We start from the raw sequence: 5,781 nt of genomic DNA, 5'->3' as shown, positions 1-5,781 counted from the left end.
TTTTTTTTCTTTTAGCCTCGGACCCATTATATAAATAATTTTATAGTTTTTTTAAATAAAAAGCGACTTTTTTCTGATAATTAAAAAGGATAGCAGTAATATACCTTATCATACCAACTAACAAGTATGAAATAAGTATGTACACTTTAAGTATGAAATGAGTATGGACACTTTTTTTTTTTTTTTTTGTAGTCGTGCATATCTAGTATCTAGTATGCTCAATAAATGCCCCCATGAAAATGATACCAATAATTTGTTCAACTTTAAAAATAGCCCAACTCTTCACGGTTTCACCTACATTTTGATATCTTTTGAGTGATTGACATTTGACCCATACGATGATATCAAAAGTCGGTATTTTTTTTTCTTGTTTGCTACGAAATCAATTCAATATAATAATATACACTTGCTAATACTTATGATACAATGTTTTATAATATAAGATTGTTTGCCGAAAAAAATTAGGTCAACTTCCTAGAGCAGATCATGGTCAACCAACCATTTAGGCACACAAGTAACCTTAAACCTTGTATAAAAAAAACAGAAGGAAATAATATATTTGTATGTAACGTACGTATACATATATAACAGTTGTGTCACTTTATTTCATAATTAACACTTCCCTAACAATTTATTTAAATTCTAATTTATTAGACGAGAGATAGTAAGATACCAAACTGTAAAACTGATTTACATGTGGTAAAGTTATATGTTATATATTATTTTGTCATGCTATCAACTACATGATGATAGACTTGTTGTTTGTTAATGGACGTTGGACAACATGACTTGCTTGCAACGAATTAATCATCGTTTTCGACAAAACCATAGTTTAATTATACTAGTCGCCAACAATTAGGTTTAGAACAAGGTAAATGTAAATCAAGAACTTATGATTTTTAGAAAGAAAAATATAAAATTAATCATTTTTTAATTACTTAAAAAAAAGTAGCCAAAAACAACTACTTTATGAAAATATCATAAACTTAACATGACACCCAAGGAAATGGGCATATGGACTACAAAATGTGTCGTAAGGATGGTGGGCTTCTACAAATTTTGTTTGTCATATTATATGTAATATCACCTTCATACTATTAATATCACATTCATACTATTTCATATTTGGACAAAACTCCAAAAATGTTCCTGTGATATGTATTTTTTTTTCTTTTGGTTCAAACATTGATTTTTTTTTTGGATTGGTAGTTATTTTGACCACGTTTGTTTGTGATTTTAGTCCATCAGAAAACTAAAAGACTGAAATGTCAATCTGTAATTTTTTTAATGATTTTTCTATAATTTAAAGTTTTAATTAAAAAAAATAAGGCTCTCTCTCTCTCTCTCTCTCTCTCTCTCTCTCTCTCTCTCTCTCTCTCTCTCTCTCTCTCTCTCTCTCTCTCTCTCTCTCTCTCTCTCTCTCTCTCTCTCTCTCTCTCTCTCTCTCTCTCTCTCTCTCTCTCTCTCTCTCTCTCTCTCTCTCTCTCTCTCTCTCTCTCTCTCTCTCTCTCTCTCTCTCTCTCTCTGTGTGTGTGTGTGTGTGTATGTATGACAAACACAATCCATATTATTTGGGTTTTTTCTTCAAAACTTAAGACAAACAAACATATACTCAATCAAGAACACACACACCTATTTAAGAACACATACCCTCTGCCACTAATCGTTTATGCATGTGTATTTGCAGAAACAAATTTTGAAATTTGTGTTCTTAACCCACTGTGATGATTTTGAGATTTTCGTTCTTAACCTAATCAATAACACACACACATTTAAGAATCCTACCTTATTCTACACACAAACATCAAACACACACACATACATAGATTTCCCCCAAAATTATTCAAATTCTATTTCCAATTTGTAAATCAATAGATTTAAGATACAAGTGAAAAATTCACACAAACTTTTATTGTTCTGGATTTGTATGAAAAAGCAAAATCATCGGCAACTCAACACTCATTCTTGCCACCAATATTACCGTCACCTAAACTCCAGCCCTAATACCACTGACACCTCCACTGATTTCTACATCAACATCTACTTATCCTACAGTTACACATCCAAATCCAAGTTTCCACCAAACCGAATAACAAACCAACCCAACCACTTCGAATCAACTCTGAGAGTTACCGGTGGTGGTCTACATCAATTCGATGGTATCCTGTTGCGATCTAGGTGAGTAAATTGGGAATATTTTCGGTTCCTCACCTTTTTCTTGTATGTGGTGGGTAATGCACAGGTTGAGGAAGGAAAATTCTAGTGTTATACAAAAGATTGATCCTCATAATATTCGTTGCATGTGAGCAGGAACATCATGTTGTTACCGGTCTGGAGTAGAAGAACATAAAGAGAAAGAATGTAAATCAAAGCTTACAATGGATGCAAGGTGCATTATATACAATGAAAGGGGGTCATATTTGATAGATATGCTCGAAATGATGTGTATATTTCTTTACATATCATGATCGTGCGTAAAGGGAAGAGAAAAGTGAGTAGGAATGGAGATATGAATCCTAAGATGAGATAATTTAAATGACTAATAGGTTATAGTAAACGGTATGATGATTTGTGTATATAATTAGAAAAGGGAACGATTTATCCCAATTAGTAGACTATGTCCTGCAGTGATGCAGGAAAATGTTAGAGAATAATAGGTGGAAGTATTTACCCATGGAAATGTGGCAACCACCGATGTAAATGGCTCATTGAGAAATTGAATTAAGCCATATATTGATAAGGAGTGATAAAAAGGGTAATATACTTTAAGACCGTGTTGCGATAGTAAAGGGTACGCGATACGTAAAATAAGTATGTTGCTATATGTAGATAATAACTATAGACGCGACACGACAAAAAAATGGTCACCACACGATAATGTTAATTTGGTAAAACCTCTAGTGAATGTATATTCAGTAAGTGAGGTATGAGTATTGGTATTAGAAAGTAAACCTCTTTTATGAGGATATGGAATTGATAGAAGTTGACATGATAACTAGCATGTTGATATTAAAATGAATGATGGACTTCCTAAATTCTCAGATAGAGAATATGTTGGAAGATAGAAAAGGTGAATTTATTTGAGCTTGTGAATTGGTAAAATAGGATGGCGAAGTTGAGGCTATATGACTATAGTGTGCATGCAGTATTATGGGCACATATCACTATAGACACATGACACTCACTGAGACTTGATCGAATCATAATGTTTTTCAATAATCAAGTTTTAGAAAAGATAGACACTATTGGGATGGTTTTTCCCATTGCAAAGTAGTGTCAATAAGGGGTATGAATTTCTCAAATGATCGTCATGGGATTAGTTGCCCCATGCTACATAGATATTGATAGTTAACCAGTTGGTTTAGAGTTCCACATGAAGACTAACTATGGACATTGTTGGGATGATTGTTCTCCAGAAAAAAATTAATGTTTTATGTATGTGGCTTTAGTAGGGAAATTTATTTTCCTAGTTTTGTAAAACATCTTGGATCGCTTAATGTGACTAGGCCCATTTGGGATGTGATTTAGGGGACCTTGTCTGGGTGTTTTCCAAAAGTGGTCAGTATTTAGGTCATATAATATGGCCAAGTATATATGAGATAATGTAACACCCAATTCAAGTGTAACAGCCCGGAATTTCAGGTATTGTTATATTTATGATTTTGGGTGTTTTAAGAGGGGACTCGGCGAGTTGGAGCCTAGACTCGCCGAGTAGGATCGCGGATCTGGTCGCGGGTTCGCGACTGGACTCGACGAGTCCGGATATGGACTCGGCGAGTCTGCGCTGTTTAGCGAAAACCCTAACCGTTCAGGTTTTGGACGTATATGATGGATTTTATGGCCGTCATTGTTCACCCTAGCCTGTTGAGAGAAACCCTAATTCGATTGTGAGCATCTGGAGCAAGGTGGAAGACCATTGTTGATTTTGGAAGTATTGTCTTGTAAGGAAGAGGAGGCTTGGTTAAGGGAACAACAAGAGAAGCCACGTTCTGAGGATTGGGGACACAGAGAGCACGTTATTCAGGTAACATTTCGTGTTGCATTCTTCTATGTTGATGTGTATATGGATTTAGGGTTTATTGAACCCTTTTGTGGCTAGATTGAATGTCACCTTAGTCCCCCAAACGATTGGAACCCTGTATTGGGATCTTTGGAAGTCCAGAATGTCCCATGCCTGAGCATTTCGGGAATCAATGGAGGTTTTGGATTGGAATCCTTATGCCTTAGGTCAAAATGTAAATTATGAGTCATGGGGTGTATTATGAGCACCGAAATGAGGACCTTACGTGATGAATCAGTCTAGGAAGGTCAGACCTATGAATGGTCGGAGCAGTTCTGACCTTAGGAAGCAGTTGGAGCGGTTGCATGGCATGGACTCGCCGAGTTCGATGAACAGACTCGGCAAGTAGCTTGAAGATTAACTGGGACTCGTCGAGTTGTTCTTCAGAATCGGCGAGTTGAGTCGGGGTGGCCCCGCGATTCTTCCAGGAGGAACTCATCGAGTCAAGGAGGATACTCGACGAGTAGAAAGGGAATCTTAGAGAATTGGTGAGGACGTCTAGACTCGCCGAGTCGCTCTAGCACTCGCCGAGTCCGGTCAAGTTGACCGTTGACCGTTGACCGTTGACCAGAGTTGACCTATGTCTGACTTCTTAGGGATAGTCAAACTTAGAAGATAAAAGTGTTAATAAGAGATATATGATGTTATAGGGAGATTGTAGCTCGGCGGATCGAGCACGAATGATTTCGGGATTTGCTAGCTTTCGATATTCACGAGGTGAGTCTTCTCACTATACTGTACCCGGAAGGGTTTGACTGTGTAACCGGAAGGTCAGATATGATATGTGATATATGTGCTATAGGTGGTAAGTTATTCGTTATACGTGCTATGTATGTTATGTGGGCCGGAAGGCATTATGTTATGGGCCGGAAGGCTATTATGTTATGGGCCGGAAGGCGTTGTGTTGTGAACCGTAAGGTTGGCGTGGGTAGGACCGGAAGGTTTACCCAGCAGGGACGGAAGTCCCCTGAGACACATGGACCGGAAGGTCAGGGCCTGGAAAGGCGTATGTGCGTAAGTTGTATATTGGGGAACTCACTAAGCATTTATGCTTATAGTTTTGTGTATGTGTTTCAGGTACTAGCGAGGACCGTGGGAAGGCGCCGGCATGATCTGTACACACTGATGGATGTTTTATGATCTTGGGATTTATGTGATTTGTATTTCGACATGACACTTGGAATGTTTATGCCTTGTTTTGAATGAAAATAATTTATTTTGAAATGAAAAATTTGTTTGAAAATTTACGTTGTTAATATTGGTATCAGAGCCTTGGTTTGAGGGATTTGGGTGCACCTTCGGGCGTAACCGAACTCAAACCGAGGATTTGAGGAAAACTTTTAAAATAAAGGCATAAACTTTTGTAAATAATTTTGTGGTAAACAAGAAAGAAGCAGTGTGTACGATCAGTCAGCGCCCGAACGGTAAAGATCCCCAAAATACCTTACAATGTTATGTTATGAGATAAGTTATGATATGAATTATTATGCATGCTAGAAGACTAGGTATTCATGATAGGACTAGAGTGGCCTGATTTGTGATGCCTTAGTCTAGGGAGGTTTGCCGATATGAGATGCTTTGATAGCGTGCAGATAGATAGTGCGTATCAGAAGTAGGGTACTCACTATCCGGGGTTTGGGGAGGAAGATTTGGGATGAATGCTGATGCGGTGTGGTCGGTAGTATTGGGCCCGTACTACTGAAGACACCGGGTCAGTGGGA

This window comes from Lactuca sativa, chromosome 8 (genome assembly GCF_002870075.4).
Source record: "Lactuca sativa cultivar Salinas chromosome 8, Lsat_Salinas_v11, whole genome shotgun sequence".
In the NCBI taxonomy this organism is placed as follows: Eukaryota; Viridiplantae; Streptophyta; class Magnoliopsida; order Asterales; family Asteraceae; genus Lactuca; species Lactuca sativa.
This window is presented reverse-complemented; position numbering follows the sequence as displayed.